Genomic DNA, 17,196 nt, shown 5'->3' with positions numbered 1-17,196 from the left:
AACTCCATAGGCTTCAGAAAACACCTTCTCCGGTATCCTTTGATCTTCTCATAGATCCCTGTTTTCTCATAAGCCAGAAAAACGCGGAGGATAGTGAAGCACCTGCGGTTGTAAAACACAGTGGCAGTACTTCACCATATAGAATTTCTATTTGCACTCTGCAGGCACTTGTAGATTCCAAGGAGGATTCTGTTACATCTTGTGAACCTGGTGAAAACCCAGATTTTCCTTTAAGTCCGAGGAGAGAAGTTTGTGAAAGGAAAGGAAAAGAAAAGAAATATTTTCTTGGCAGCGTAGTCTCTTTTACTTGACTGAACTAAAGAGATTAAAGACAACAACGAATTGATTGATTTTTTTTTTGTTTCCAAATCTAAATTAAACTTTCTAATACACTTTAATTGTGAAAACGTTTGTTCCAGTTGTGTGGTGCACTGTTCTTTCAACAATGGCAGAGAGCTCCACTTCTCTGTGTGTTGTAGATGTGCTAGAACAAGGATCAGCAAGCTTCGGCACTCTAGCTGCAATTACACTACAACTCCCAGCATTTCCACTTGTTCATCTTTTCTTGTAACTCCCATAGAAGTGAATAAAGCATTCTGGTAATTGTAATTTCAGAACAGTTGGAGTGCCAGAGGTTGCTTATCCTTTTGCCAGAAGTTGCTTGTATGCTCATTACCTAAGCCAGATGCCTCCTCTACATGTTCATCAGCTGTGACAGAGAAAAGACCCCAGATAACCCCTTTACCTATTCAGTCTTTTGATAACTCTTCTTGTGTAACATACTTCTTATGAAACACACAATGCTCATTTTGGGCAGCTTCAACATGTTATTTGATGAACTACTGTCTTCTCTAGCTTTCATGCTCCTCTTACTTGCCTCCTCCTTGAATAATTACATGATTTTCCTATTTCTTGACGTAAAGTCATGATTTTATGAAAAACACGGAGGCGAGTATTGCTGTAACTTTCTTTACTGACAACCACAGCAGCAAAGAAAAAACATCCTGAGATTAGCATATCACCATGACAATAGGCCCTCCCCTTATAGCCCCTATATAGTGTCCATGCAATAGGAAATCCTCTTTCTTGGCGGATGCCACGTCTACTTCTGCTTCAACTCCAACCTCTAGAGAATAACACAGGAACTGAACGAAAAACCACCGGGAGGTTCTCGAGATCTAGCAGAAATCGGCTGTTCATCCTGTGAAAACAGAAAATACATGCAGAGAATATTATAGTCCCACTGGAGTCAATGACGCTGCAGAGTCAATAAATAATAATATACATAACACAACTTATACAAATTGATCATAGAAGTCACAATCCCAACTGGAAAAACAGAGAGGGAGACCAGAAAGATAGGGGTGGGCAATACTCGCCTCCGTGTCTTTCATAAAATCATGACTTTACGTCAAGAAATAGGAAAATCATGTAATTTTATTTCAAGACACAGAGGCTCCTATTGCAGGTTCAAAGCTGTTCCATGACTGAAGAAAAAGCATGTTGAGGAGGGCGAAAATATAATTCTCTTAAAGTGGAGACTCTGGACCAATCTGCTATCTTCATGATACCCTCCAAAAGTGCACCAGAGATGACCATAGAAGTGGAAGATGCGCCCTGAGCGGAATGGGCTGTAAAAACTGAAGTGTCCACGCCCGCCAAGGTCATGATCCATTTAACCCAACGTGCTAGCGTAGTGCTAGTGACTGGGGTGAATAGACGTCGGAAGGAAAGGAATAAGTGGGCAAAAGCATGTGAACGATGCTTTAAGGTCCGTGCTTCATATTCTTGCAGGCAGGCCACCGGGCAAAGTGCCGGTGAGGCAGGGAACCTCGGGTAAGAGACTGCCCGAATGTGCGTCTTGGTACGACACGTAATATTAAAGGAGACGCCTTCGGGAGTAAACGACCTAGCATCATGATCTAGGGCGCGGACGTCTGATACTCTCTTGCAAGAGATGAGGAGGAACAGAGTAACGAGTTTGGCCGACAACTGACACAAAGAAAGATCCGCATTGGCTGGCCAGGAAGACAACAGGGATAAAACACACGAGATGTCCCATGTAGAGGAAAAGCGAGGCCTAGGAGGCCGGGACAGCCGAGAACCCTTCAGCAAGCGACACCAGCGGATGTTGACCTGCCGAGCGCCCTTCAAACCCCTGGTTAAAAGAGGAAATGGCGGATCTGAAAAGATTAATGGTACGGTAGGCTTTATCGTCCTCGAATAAAGATGTCAGGAAATGCAAGATGTCCGTTACAGGTGCTGAAACGGAGCCAAGCACCAGCTAGCCCAAGATCTCCAGGCTGCTCTATAAGCCCTTCTTGTGCCGGGAACCCATGCCTTTTCCAAAAGATTTCTAGTTGCCTCCAAAATATCTCCGCTTTCTCTGGGACACCCGAAACTCTGCAAGCTAGCAGACGAAGAGACCCGCCCAGGAGAAGAGGGTATTGTAGACCCCATGGGCCTAAGAGGAGGTCTGGACGTTCCGGCAAAAGGATGGGCGAAATGATCATAAGTTCCAAAAGCTGAGGGAACCAGGACTGGCTGCCCCAAAAGGGGGAAATCAGGATCAGTTCGGCTTGTTGATGGCGAACCTGGTTCAAGACCCGAGGGATCATAGAGAACGGAGGGAACGCGTATAGCAGTGGACCGGACCAGTCTCTGGTATCCGCATCCAACGATATTAGGTCCGCGTACGAGGCCCTGGAGTGGAGATGGGCAGTCTTCAGGCGTTGTAGGGCCCGGTAATGAAGTGGAGCCGGAAACACCGCTTGGATGGATAATGAGAGGAGGCCGATGATCCGGGCCAGGTGCCGAAGTGACAGTTGCGACATAGACAGAGTAACTCCTTGCGGATTGCTCGAATCTTTGCCATAGGTAGACTTAGGGTCTCCAGCAAGGAGTCCACCGAAAACCCAAGAAACTCCATGGTCTGGAATGGAACCAGCACCGACTTTTCTTGATTGATGAGAAATCCTAGGCGAAGGAGGAGAGTCATTGTCGAATTTTAATGTCTGAGAAGGATGGTGGGATCCTGAGCCAACAAAAGGATGTCGTCCAGATAGATAATCAGTCGCACTCCTCAGCTGCAGAGCCATGCCATAGCTGGGCGCATCAGCTTGGTGAAGCACCACAGGGCAGACGAAAGGCCGAAAGGTAAGCATGTGAAGCGCCAAATCTCCCATTTCCAACGGAAGCGAAGGAGGTCTCTGGAGGACTCCGTGACCGGAACTGTGAGGTACGCGTCCTTGAGGTCGAGCTTCACCATCCAATCCCCGCGTAGTAATAGGTCTCTGAGGAGGTGGATGCCCTCCATTTTGAAGTGTCGATAGCAGACAAACCTGTTTAAAGGTCGGAGGTTGATGACGGATCGCATCTGACCTCCCTTCTTCTGTACCAGGAAGATGTTGCTGAGAACGCCGGAGTGTGGGTGTGGAGCCCGTTTGATCGCCTCTTTCAAAAAGAGGTCCGACAGTTCCCTGTCTATGTAACGTTGGGCGACAACGGAGAGGACTTGAGGGTGGGGGGAAGGTAAGTGGCGCGGTAAATCCACTAACTCTATGTGGAAACCGAGGATCGTAGTCAGGACCCAGCGGTCCGTGGTGATGCTTGTCCAAGCATAAGAAAAATGTCGGAGTCTGCCCCCTACACAACCTGAGAAGAAATTAGACGTATGGCACTTACCAAAGGGTCGTCGTGAGTTGGTGGTTCCTCTGTAACCTCTGAATCGGCCTGGTGCGCCTCTGGAGGGGAAGAAACTTGACGGCTGCCTGGCCTCCTGGAAGGCGGTTCTCTGGGGAAAGGGTCTATGGGTGTAGGAGCCTCGACCCGAGCCTCGGGTCTGAAAGGTGGAGCGGCCGGACAGACGGCCCCTAGAACTGCCGGCCCTGGTGGAAACCCTGCTCTGAAACACTCTTTTCATTGAGGACTGGGCCTTGTCCAGGGCCGTGAAGGCGCCCACGAATCGACTCAAATCCTTAATAAAGGAATCCCAAATAAAAGGCCCTGCGCATCTTTTCCAGCTTCAGAGAGAGCTAAATTGGCTAACTTGGGTTCTATTTTGAATAAAATGGCTTTGCGCCTTTCAATAGAAAGTGAGGTGTTCATGTTTCCAGCAATGCAAATGGCACGTTGGATCCAGCCCCGGAGTTCTTCCGGATCCACTTGTTCATCTCTCGCTCTGGCGGATTCAGCCAAATCAAATATTTTGGCTAAAGGCCTGAAAATGTCCAGGAGTTTATCCTGGCAGGCCTTAACCACCTCAGCTCCCCTAGCTTAAACCCCCTTAATGACCAGACCACTTTTTACAATTCTGCACTACACTACTTTCACGGTTTATTGCTCGGTTCTACAACTTACCACCCAAATGAATTTTACCTCCTTTTCTTCTCACTAATAGAGCTTTCATTTGGTGGTATTTAATTGCTGCTGACATTTTTACTTTTTTTGTTATTAATCGAAATTGACCTCAATTTTTGCAAAAAAATCACATTTTTCACTTTCTGTTGTAAAATTTTTCAAACAAAACTACATTTCTATATACATTTTTCTCTAAATTTATTGTTCTACATGTCTTTGATAAAAAAAAATGCAATAAGTGTATATTTATTGGTTTGCGCAAAAGTTATAGCGTTTACAAATTATGGTACAAAAATGTGAATTTCCGCATTTTGAAGCAGCTCTGACTTTCTGAGGACCTGTCATGTTTTCTGAGGTTCTACAATGCCCAGACAGTAGAAACACCCCACAAATGACCCCATTTCGGAAAGTAGACACCCTAAGGTATTCGCATAGTGAGTTCATGGAAGTTTATTTTTTGTCACAAGTTAGCGGAAAAATATATATATATATTTTTTTCTTTCTTACAAAGTCTCATATTCCACTAACTTGTGACAAAAAATAAAATTTTACATGAACTCACCATACCCCTCACGGAATACCTTGGGGTGTGTTCTTTCCAAAATGGGGTCACTTGTGTGGTATTTATACTGCCCTGGCATTTTAGGGGACCTAAAGCGTGAGAAGTAGTTTGGAATTCAAATGCGTAAAAAATGCCCTGTGAAATCGTAAAGATACTCTTTGGAATTTGGGCCCCTTTGCGCACCTAGGCTGCAAAAAAGTGTCACACATGTGGTATCGCCGTACTCAGGAGAAGTAGGGCAATGTGTTTTAGGGTGTCTTTTTGCATATAACCATGCTGGGTGAGATAAATATCTCTGTAAAAGACAACTTTTCCCATTTTTTTTATACAAAGTTGTCATTTTACAGAGATATTTCTCTCACCCAGCATGGGTATATGTAAAAAGACACCCCAAAACACATTGCCCTACTTCTCCTGAGTACGGCGTTACCAAATGTGTGACACTTTTTTGCACCCCAGGTGCGCAAAGGGGCCCAAATTCCAATGAGTACCTTTTTAGGAGGGCATTTTTAGGCATTTGGATTCCAGACTTCTTCTCACGCTTTAGGGCCCCTAAAATGCCAGGGCAGTATAAATCACAAGTGACCCCATTTTAGAAAGAAGACACCCCAAAGTATTCCGTGAGGGGCATGGTGAGTTCATCAAAGTTTTTTTTTTTTTGGCACAAGTTAGTGGAAATTGATTTTTTTTTGTTTTTTCTCACAAAGTCTCCCTTTCCGCTAACTTGTGACAAAAAGTTCAATCTTTCATGGACTCAATATGCCCTTCAGCGAATACCTTGGGGTGTCTACTTTCCGAAATGGGGTCATTTGTGGGGTGTGTTTACTGTTCTGGCATTTTGGGCGGGGCTAAATTGTGAGCAACCCTGTAAAGCCTAAAGGTACTCGTTGGACTTTCAGCCCCTTTACGCACCTAGGCTGCAAAAAAGTGTCACACATGTGGAATCGCCGTACTCAGGAGAAGTAGGGCAATGTGTTTTGGGGTGTATTTTTACATATACCCATGCTGGGTTAGAGAAATATCTCTGTAACTTGACAACTTTGTAAAAAAGAATTTAAAAAGTTGTCATATCCAGAGATATTTCTCACACACAGTATGGGTATATGTAAAAATACACCCCAAAACACATTGCCCTACTTCTCCTGAGTACGGCGATACCACATGTGTGACACTTTTTTGCAGCCTAGGTGCGCAAAGGGGCCCAAATTCCAATGAGAATCTTTACGATTTCACAGGGCATTTTTTACGCATTTGGATTCCAAACTACTTCTCACGCTTTAGGGCCCCTAAAATGCCAGGGCAGTATAAATACCCCACAAGTGACCCCATTTTGGAAAGAACACACCTCAAGGTATTCCGTGAGTGGCATGGCGAGTTCCTAGAATATTTTTTTTTGGGCACAAGTTAGCGGAAAAAGATTATTATTATATATTTTTTTTCTTACAAAGTCTCATATTCCACTAACTTGTGACAAAAAATAAAATTTTACATGAACTCGCCATGCCCCTCCGTGGATCCGCAAAACACATACTGACATCTGAATGGAGCCTTACAGGGGGTGATCAATGACAGGGGGGTGATCAGGGAGTCTAATATGGGGTGATCAGGGGTTAATAAGGGGTTAATAAGTGACGGGGGGTGTAGTGTAGTGGTGTTTGGTGCTACTTACAGAGCTGCCTGTGTCCTCTGGTGGTCGATCCAAGCAAAAGGGACCACCAGAGGACCAGGTAGCAGGTATATTAGACGCTGTTAACAAAACAGCGTCTAATATACCTTTTTGGGGTTCAAAAAATCGCATCTACAGGCTGCCAGCGAATGATCCACTCGTTTACCTCCCAATCCTGTGAACGCGCGCTCCTGTGTGCGCACATTCACAGGAAATCTCGCGTCTCGCGAGATGACGTGCCGATGCGTCTAGGAGGAATAACCCGGCCGCCCGCAGGACGCATCCCTGCGTTAGGCGGTCGGGAGGTGGTTAAGGGCCGACTCCAAACCCTTACGGGGGTTCCAACCTGATCTGGATAAAAAATTGGCTCATTTTAGGGTCGACAACAGGGGTGTCGCAAACTTTATTAGCTATGAGGGGCCTCGGGCACTCAGCTCTTAACTTATTGCGCACCTCTTTACTAAGAGGGCAGCGCACACGTGACTCCAAATATTGTGCCACATGGTCCACCGGGAGCCATTCTGCGGATCTAGGGTGGTGGAGAATATCAGGATCGAAAAGCGGTTCACCAGAAGGATCAGTTAAAGGAGCCGAGGTGAAGGCCGCGGACTCAGGAAAGGTGACACCCCCAGTGACACCAGGAGGGGCTGGGGTGGAACGCCTGTCGGACATACCTGAAAATTCTTCTCCTGATATGTCCAGGTCATCTGCTCTAGCCTCCTCATCAGAGCTGACTTCGGACTCAGAATCAGTAACCGGTTGTGCTGTGGCACATTTCCAGTTCCGCGCCCCTTTCTGGGAAGGCTGCTTTGCGCGTCGTAGGCAAAAGACACACCATTCGAGGGGTTTCTGGAGGCATGAGGGAGCTCCCTGGATGTGGAAGGTTGCGCTCTCAGGGCGTCAGAGATGGACCTAGATAGGGTCTGGGACATTGACCCTATGGCTGCTAAAATAGCGTCTGAGACAGAGCGCTGGAAAGCCTGGGAAAGGTCTAAAAGGGGGGGAACTCCACTGGGGCATAGAGGGGGATTATGGCAAGGGGAATGGGCCCCCATATCAGAGTCCTTGCTGGGACATAGTGGAAGGATATGTATCACAAGAAGAAGTCTGCAGAAAACAGAATGCACCTATCCTGTAAGGGAAGCAGTCTAGCTAAGTATAATAACTATCTGGGCACAGTAGATTAAAGCCAGTAAGGTGAGTTACCAACACTAGCGAGGGTGTAAGCCAGGCGCCAAATGAAGGAGCTGCCGATCACACGGACTAAAGACCAGAAGCGGAAGGGCGTGGCTGAAGGAGAGAAGGGAGCGTGTGAATAAAGGGCGCAAAAAAGGAGACAGCGCAGGAAGGAGAGAGAACCGGAAGAGGAGAGAGGCCGAAAGATACTGGTGCTGCGACAGAAGTGTGATCCAAGATGGCCGCTGAAGTCTCGCGAGATCACGGCCGCGGTGAGGAATGGGCGGACAAATGCCCGCAGTACGTATCAAATGCACAGAAAACTATACATTTTAGCAACATTTTAAACATGTAAAGGGAAATTTATTATTCCCCCTACTCCTGTTTTTGTGTAGAAAATTTGCATATGCAACAGATTTGCAACTTTTCAATGCATTTGCAATTTTTGTAGTTGCAATCTGCATTTTACACCGTCCTTGCCAAGTATACAAAAAGTGGGAGTGGTAAGGGCAGAGTGAGGGCTTTGCGAGGATGGGGCCACCAGCCTCTGGTTACTTATCATTATTTACACCAGAAACTGCCTCTGAGCTGCCGGAGGAGGCAGGTCATTTATGATGAGGCCTGCTCCTCATTATAATTACATGCTTCCCCTGGCAGTGCAGGCCCTATCAAGGGTAATGTAGTACACGCTGGCCTTGATAAATCAGGTAATTTTTAACATAGCTTATCTCTTTTGTCCTAACCTCGACGCAAAGCATGTATTAAACTAAAATGGTAAGAAGGTCATAAAGTTTGGTAAGAAGGTCATAAAGTTTCTCCATGAATGCAGAAGCTGCAGGCATCAACCTGGGCAAGCAAATGAAATCTACGATCACTAAAAATGATATATCCCTGTGTTCATTTTCTTTATTACAAACCCATTGTGAGATATTCTACTCTTGACATTATTAATGCAAAACCACCTTACTTTTATGTCTCTAAGAGTCCATTCAGACATCCGTAGAATGGGTCCGGATCCGTTCCGCAACTATGGGGAACGGGTGCGGACCCATTAATTTTCAATGGGGCCAGAAAACATGCGGACCGCGCACAGTGTGCTGTCCGCATCCGCATTTCCGGTCCGCGGCCCCAAACTTCGGCGCCGGAAAAAAATAGAGCATGTTCTATTCTTGTCCGCAGCTGCGGACAAGAATAGGAATCCTCTATTAAGTGCCGGCGATGTACGGCGTCACTGTTTTGCGGTCCGCAATATGCAGACCGCAAAACACTACGGACGTCTGAATGGACCCTAAGGCCTCTTGCACACAAAGGTTTTTTTTTCCGTTCTGTTTTTGCGGATTACGTTTGTGGTCCGTTTGCGGGACCATTCATGTCAATGGTTCCGCAAAAAAAAAAGGAATGTACTCTGTATGCATTCCATTTCCGTATTTCAGTTCGGCTGAAAGATAGAACTTGCCCTATTATTGCCTTCAAATAACGATCTGTGGCTCCATTCAAGTCAATGGTTCCGCAAACAAAAATGGAATGCATATGGAATGCATCCATATGTCTTCCGTATCTGTTCCGTTTTTGCGGAACCATCTATTGAAAATGTTATGCCCAGCCCAATTTTTGTATGTTTTTAATGTTTAAACATTATTGTATGCTTCCGGATCGCAAACGGAAACCAAACGGAAAAACAAAATGGCAAAACGGAAGCGGAAACACTACTGAAACAAAAAAAAAATGGGAAAACGGATCCATGTTAACTTTGGTTAACTTCTTGTTTTCAGTATATAAACATCTGTTGCTCATCTTAGTCCAAATGACCTTGTCTCCTACCAAGACTGATAATATCCGTCAAGACATCATATGATGTCATATTCTCCCAGCAATGTCCCACCGTATCTGAATGCTTCCTATTCTTTAGTAACTTCTGCCACTCTTAGCTGTGCTCACTTAACCATATGCTTCTTGATCTCATGTCCTACTCAACCTTTCTCTTTCAATGGTATCTTTTTCTTCCTGTATTTCAACCATGCTCTAGTTAATCTAACCTAAACTGTGCACCTACTATTTTCTCTTGTGCTCTTGAAAAAAAAACTTACTGTAAGTTGACCAGATAAGCCATCCAGTTTTACTGACAATTTTTGTTTTTGAGCAAAAGGCTGTGGCCAGATGTTACATATGCTCTACGAATACTTATTTGTAGTGAAGTTTTAAAACAGTTTGCTTCAGTTTTTTGCTCTCTTGTTGTCTTTTTTTTGTAAAATGCAGTGTTCCCTGGGTATGATGTTTTGTCAAACATTTTCCATAGACTTATCTTCAGAAAAAAAAAGTCTTCAAAAAACATTGTGTGACTGAAAGCCGCCACACAAAAAATAAAGTTTGTGCATGCACTAAATTAAATTTTTTGTGTAGTACCGTAATTCTTAGGCCAATGTTCTTTTGAAGACTTTGCTCCCACTGTTTTATGGTTACTTATTTATCACTTATAATTAGTCCTTTGCAAAAATTGGATTGCCTTCAACCTATGTCACTATTAACGATACTAAAATGCTTCCAACTTCAGTTTCCTTATTTCTGTCTGCTAAGCTACCCATGTTCTATATTTAAAAGATGAGCTTCAACTATTGTCCTATCACACAGATCTGATAAAATAGAAAGTAAAACATAAACCCTAAAATGTTGCCCACACACCTTCACAAGCTATGGCCAACAGCTTTTCTTCCCTAACTCCTCCACACCCATGAACACTTTGTTTAACCATTCATGCATGTGTCCTCAATGGAGAGAGGATAATAAGCTGTCTGGCATCTTATCTGCTGTAGGATTTCAAAATGCCTGATCCTTCATCTGCTTCTGGAGGAAAGTTGGGCACCTCCATATACAGTATATGACATGATTCCACTGAAAAGGGTGGATTGCAACAACTATTCTCTTATGTGTATGGGCAACTTAAAGGAAGGGAAAAGAGATGGCCTATCTTGAAAAGATAATTATGCTTTATACATAAAATATAACAAAATGTATAATAACATGTTCTTCAGCCTTCTAGTTCACTTTAGGGGGAATTTATTACGCCATGCACTCGAAACTTCTCAGATCACAAAGTTGCAAAATATGGCTCTATGACTTTTTGGGTTACGTGTGCAGAAATGTGACATTTTGCATTCCAGTTTGAAAAGTACTGTAGGTGGAAAACTGTGAGTGTTAGCTGTTTCACTTCACTCCAGATCACTGCAATATTATTTTTTTTTAAGTTTGAAAAAGGTTGCAAAGTCACTCCAGTAAGGGGGGTGACATAGAAAAACTGGAATAGCATTTCTAGACAGAGTTAGATTGAAAGTGCACCAAATTAGCAAACAACTGATAAATTTGGTGCCAAGTACTCTAACACGGACTCAAGAAAAAATTTACTTCAGCGTTCAGATATCACACTTATGATAAATTCCTCCCAATGTGTATATACTATATGTACGGGAACAGTAATTGTTTACTGATCCTGACTTAGCCCTTCTAACATTATTATAGTTTTAGTGCTTTAGTCCTTTTTCTTCTAGTTTTCCTTATTGCTCTAATGAATGTTTGGAGTGCTTATGTATTCTTGCAGGGAGCATGTATTGTTTTGAGGTCTGATGGTGGCAGCTCAGGAGTGACGCATGTCATGTACTCAGACCCTTCAAAGAGGCCACCAAATTTGGGGTCAGTAGGGATAAGTGCGTCATCAATAATGTCATCCCTCTGATATTTATCTTACAGCAAATATTCACACTGATGCAACAAGGGAGGACGGAAGAAGAACAACTTCCGCATCTTGCTGGCCACCCTGTAGCTATTGGGGACCCACACAAATAAATTCCTATGGAGGAGAAAGTGGACAAAGAGGATGAGGGGCTACCCCTGGAGGAGGAGTTGGTTATGGAAGACCATGAGGCTGATTATGACGACCAATCACAGTAAGGGGGACAGCAGTAACTGAGTCTTTGGGCACACTGGCAAGTGGTTTGTTTGCTTGCTTATGTACTGACAAGCGTAAAAATCTTAAGATGCTGTTCCAGCATGCCCCGGAAGAAGCCAGAAATAGACTAAACCCAGGGCTGGGCTTTGGAACAGCATCTTGAGATTTTTATTATATGCCTTTGTCTTTTCTACTTTTGTGAGTATGGAGAATAAATCCTCTTGTTTTTAAATTCTCCTACAGTCTACACTATTGTGTCCTCCTTCTTCAGCAATTAATGTGGGGATCAGGGCCTTGCAGCAGCAGGTGGAGTTACGCTATACGTGTGGAGCTGTGATTGCCTACATCTGGGAAGATCTGCTCAGCATGAATCTTTATATCTCTATACTGGGCGGTGGTGAGTGAAATGCACATCTATCAAAATATCTGCCTCCAATTCTAATGTGTGAGATGTGGCTGTCTGCATGCTCATTAGATATGACTTGTTTTTCATGAGTTTATGCTGGTTATCATTTATAGGATCATTTATTGCTACACATTTTGCAGTTCATCCCTTCATATATTTTAAAAATGTCAGACCTACTACCTTTTTACTAAAGAGATTCGGGTACTCAAGACATTTATCATCTATTTACAGGATAGGTAATAAATGTATGATTGCTGAGGATCCAACTGCTGGGACCCCCACCCATCCCTAAAACAGGAATTCCCAAGCCTGCTGTTTGTATGGAGCAGTAGTGCGCCTTCATGACTACCAGTTTTGGACTGGCGTTCCTTGGGCCCACCAGAGGAAATTATTCTCTTGGCCCAACCCATATATCATCAGTAATGTTTAATAGGTTTTGAAGACAAGAATTAGACCATAGTAGCAATTAATTGGCTCCAAATGTAGCCAAATGGATTTCTTTCTCCAGGACCTTTGGGCCTCACTATGATATTAGAGCCTGAGCCCACTGGGGGAACCTCTGGTACTCTAGTGGTCCAGTCCAAACCTGGTGACTACCACTCCATTCCTTGTCTGTGGGGCTTCTGAGTACAGCACTACCACTGCATTCACACAGAGGACTCACTGAACCCAATTCTTATAATTGGTGGGGATCCCAGTGGTCTGATCTCCAACCATTATACATTTATCAGCTGTCCTATGGATAGGTGATAAATGTTATTCTTGGGTCAGCCCCTCTAAAGGTTTTAGCTTTAATTTACATTAAAGGAGTTTTCTGGGTTTTTGATACTGATGACATCCTCAGGATTGATCATCCGTACCTGATTGGTGGGGGCTCCGGCCGATCAGCTGTTTGAGAAAGCACTGCCGCTTCTGTGAGCGATGCAGACTTCTTGCTGCTCACCAAGCACAGTTCCGTACATTGTATAGCAGCTGTGCTTGATATTGTGCTCGGCTCCGTTCACTTCTATGGTGCTGAGCACGATACCAAGCACAGCCTCTATACAATGTACGACGCTGTGCTTGGTGAGCAGCAAGAAGGCCGCATCGCTCACAGGAGCTCCGATGCCTTCTCAAACAGCTGATCAGCGGAGGTCCCGGGTGTCGATAGGTAATCAGTATCAAAATCCTGGAAAACCCCTTTAATTAAAGTCCAAGTTGTCCCTATGGTAGTTATAATATTTTTGTAATTGCTTGCAAGGAACCTTGCGTATTAAGCTGGTACTGTATATGATTGTAAATAGTTGGACCCCGTTTGAACCTAGTCTTGGTGCATCACGGGCTGCTAAAGTTTCCATAGCAACAGATATTTCTTGTTTCCACTCTTTAAATGACGGTAGGGATGAACTCCCTGGCCTTTAGAAAGTTGTTTTTTCTTTACAGCAGATTCATTGCAGTTTGTAGGAGTGAAATATTCGCATATGCTCTCTTTACCTGAGCTCAGTAAATTGTGTGAAGAGGGCAGGAATATGGACAAACATTTCTCTGATTACTTTGTGTATAATGAACTTCAGGTGTTAAAAATACAATTATTTATTCTTTTTCCATTAAAACGTAGTAGGACAAAGAAATTTACAGTACTGTGCTGTGTGCAATTATTACTTCTTTATGGTCTTATATTCTCTACATCTCATTCTATACAGCTTGTCCTGTTTTCTAGAGGTATGGTCATCACAATGCTTTTGACATATGTTAAAAGGAAACCTGTCATCATCTTTATGCTGCGCATACTATCGGCAGCATAAAGTAGAGACAGGTGAGTTGATTTCAGCGGTCTGTCATTTAAAAGTTAAATGTAAGTGATTGCCGAGAACCAACATCACAATCATTGTAGACTGGGCCTGAAAAAGAGTCACGGCCACCTGAGAAGAGTCATGGTTATTCATGAATTCCTGCTCTCCCTGCCCACCTGCTGATGATTGATAGTTTTCTACCTAGTTTTCTCCCTTTCTGTCTAGGAGAGAACTGCCAATCTTCAGCAGATGGGTGAGAGTGCAGGAGATTATGAATAACCACGACTCTTCTCAGGTAGATTTGACTCTTTTCAAGGCCTGGGCTGCAATGATTAGGATGCTGGTTCTCAGCAACCACTTACTTTTAGCTCATGAGTGACACACCGCTGAAATCAGCATTTCTGTCACTATATTATGCTGCCCTCAGTGAGGTCAGCGAAAAGTTGATGACAGGTTCCCTTTAAATTTTTGAAGAGAATCTTACACCAGGTCATTAATGTTGACACACTCACTTTAAGGTATTTCCAGTTAATCGCAGCATTACAGTATTAGAAAACAAATGTTTGTAGGAAAGTGTCTCACTATACTTATATCTACATGTCTTATTGTAGTATATACACTCACCTAAAGAATTATTAGGAACACCATACTAATACGGTGTTGGACCCCCTTTTGCCTTCAGAACTGCCTTAATTCTACGTGGCATTGATTCAACAAGGTGCTGATAGCATTCTTTAGAAATGTTGGCCCATATTGATAGGATAGCATCTTGCAGTTGATGGAGATTTGAGGGATGCACATCCAGGGCACGAAGCTCCCATTCTACCACATCCCAAAGATGCTCTATTGGGTTGAGATCTGGTGACTGTGGGGGCCATTTTAGTACAGTGAACTCATTGTCATGTTCAAGAAACCAATTTGAAATGATTCGAGCTTTGTGACATGGTGCATTATCCTGCTGGAAGTAGCCATCAGAGGATGGATACATGTTCTCATTCTGTTTACGCCAAATTCGGACTCTACCATTTGAATGTCTCAAAAGAAATAGAGACTCATCAGACCAGGCAATATTTTTCCAGTCTTCAACAGTCCAATTTTGGTGAGCTCGTGCAAATTGTAGCCTCTTTTTCCTATTTGTAGTGGAGATGAGTGGTACCCGGTGGGGTCTTCTGCTGTTGTAGCCCATCCGCCTCAAGGTTGTGCGTGTTGTGGCTTCACAAATGCTTTGCTGCATACCTCGGTTGTAACGAGTGGTTATTTCAGTCAACGTTGCTCTTGAATCATATGGCCCATTATCAGCTTGAATCATATGGCCCATTCTCCTCTGACCTCTAGCATCCACAAGGCATTTTTGCCCACAGGACTGCCGCATACTGGATGTTTTTCCCTTTTCACACCATTCTTTGTAAACCCTAGAAATGGTTGTGCGTGAAAATCCCAGTAACTGAGCAGATTGTGAAATACTCAGACCGGCCCGTCTGGCACCAACAACCATGCCACGCTCAAAATTGCTTAAATCACCTTTCTTTCCCATTCTGACATTCAGTTTGGAGTTCAGGAGATTGTCTTGACCAGGACCACACCCCTAAATGCATTGAAGCAACTGCCATGTAATTGGTTGACTAGATAATTGCATTAATGAGAAATAGAACAGGTGTTCCTAATAATTCTTTAGGCGAGTGTAGTTATTTCCTCCCATGCACTAACTTGAACTTAAATAAATATAAACCCTCTTAGAGTCTTCATCTCAGGTACTAATACAAGTAAGCTGGTAAGGTATTGAAGACAAGAAAGGGAGTTAAGAAAGTCACTACTTGTGTGTGTAAGTTGTTACTGTGACCACAATAAAGACTGGAGGATCCATAGGCACCAAAAGAGTTGTTCGTGATTGTGACTTGTTGTAACTATCAAAAAGCAGGAACAAACTACTTTTTTATTACTAAATTCTAATAATTGTTTTCTACATTTGTCTTTTTCATACAGAAAAGCTGAATTGGTTGGCTTCCTATGGACTGAAAGGCAGTGATGACAAATTCGGCATTGAGCTCTAAATCTGCAGAGAGAAGTAGACAGGTTGTATTACATCTTCACAATGGTCTTGGAAAGGTTACATTACATTTTTGAATGGTCTTCATCTTGAACACTGTGGAGAAGCATAATTCCCAACACCCTGCCAGAGGAAAAAGGTTTGTGTGCTCTACTCCTGTACATGTATACCAGCACTAAGGATCCTTTTGCATGCCTCAAATACAGGCCATAATGAGCACCGATTTACAATAAAACCAGTCAAACAGCACCTTCAGAAAAAAATAATTGTGGCACATAAACAATCGGATCAGCCAACATCAAAATGCTGTTTTTGCTGTTTGCTCTTTTGTCGACTGATCATCATTGTCAGTTACCAGTGATAAGCATTTATACAAACTTTAGTGCCCGAGAGTTGGCCCATCATCTGTGTCTGTAAATTGACCCTTCTTTATACAGGAGGCACGGCATAATTATTCTCTTAATAATCTTGCAAATTAAATAGAGAAGTGATGGAAATGTTAATATTAAACTAAGTTACATTGTATTCAGCCAAGTGAAAGCATACTGCAAAGCGTGACATTTCTGGTAGGTTAATAAGAACTGATTAGCTTTGTGCCTTGGCTATAGATAAAATGAGATCATGTTGTTAGGTTCCCAGAACAGGGAGGCCATGACAAATAGCTGTGACATTCAGAGGAAAACGTCATGAACAAAAAGAGTGATTTGATACTTGGAAGTTCTTGCAACAACCTTATTTATTGTGCATAGCTGTCATAGCTGCAATTTGCTACACAAATACTAGAATGGACAAAAGTATGCTAAAGTATAGAATATAGCATTGAAGCACATTACAATGGATACTTTTTTTTAAATTGAATTATCTTTATTAATATAACAAACAAGTTACAATAAATAGAAGAATTGGATAAACACTCCACATATTCAATATATTTTCCCCTAATCCCTATTCCCCCAGACCAAGCCCCCTCCCCCCCACCCCAAACCTGTGATGCGTCCACCCTCCCCTCCTCCCCTGCCCCCCCAAGAAAAAAAAGGGGGAGGGGAGAGGGAAGAAAAAGAAAGGGAAAAAAAATGGATACTTGCTAATTGCTTAAAGGGGTATTCCAGTAAAGTAACTTGAAGGCTACTTTCACACTTGCGGCAGAGTTATCCAGCAAGCAGTTCCATTGTTGGAACTGCCTGTCGGATCAGGCAATCTGCATGCAAACGTACAGCATTTGTAGACGGATATGTCCTCTTACCATCAAAAACAACAGTTGACATTTA

At 43.3% G+C, this 17,196-nt stretch overlaps 1 long non-coding RNA gene across 1 annotated transcript in view; it reads left to right on the top strand.

Annotated features, from left to right (window-relative positions):
• The window catches only part of LOC120993336, a 59,980-nt gene that overhangs the window by 28,920 nt on the left and 13,864 nt on the right, over positions 1-17,196 (top strand). The window contains exons 2-3 of the long non-coding RNA XR_005777221.1: positions 11,505-11,701; positions 15,865-16,067. This is a non-coding gene — a long non-coding RNA (uncharacterized LOC120993336). The remainder of the gene's footprint in view (positions 1-11,504; positions 11,702-15,864; positions 16,068-17,196) is intronic.

The sequence above is a fragment of the Bufo bufo genome, chromosome 3 (assembly GCF_905171765.1).
Source record: "Bufo bufo chromosome 3, aBufBuf1.1, whole genome shotgun sequence".
Lineage (NCBI taxonomy): Eukaryota > Metazoa > Chordata > Amphibia > Anura > Bufonidae > Bufo > Bufo bufo.
The sequence above is the reverse complement of the archived record's forward strand: the minus strand, read 5'-3'. Positions and strand labels throughout refer to the sequence as shown.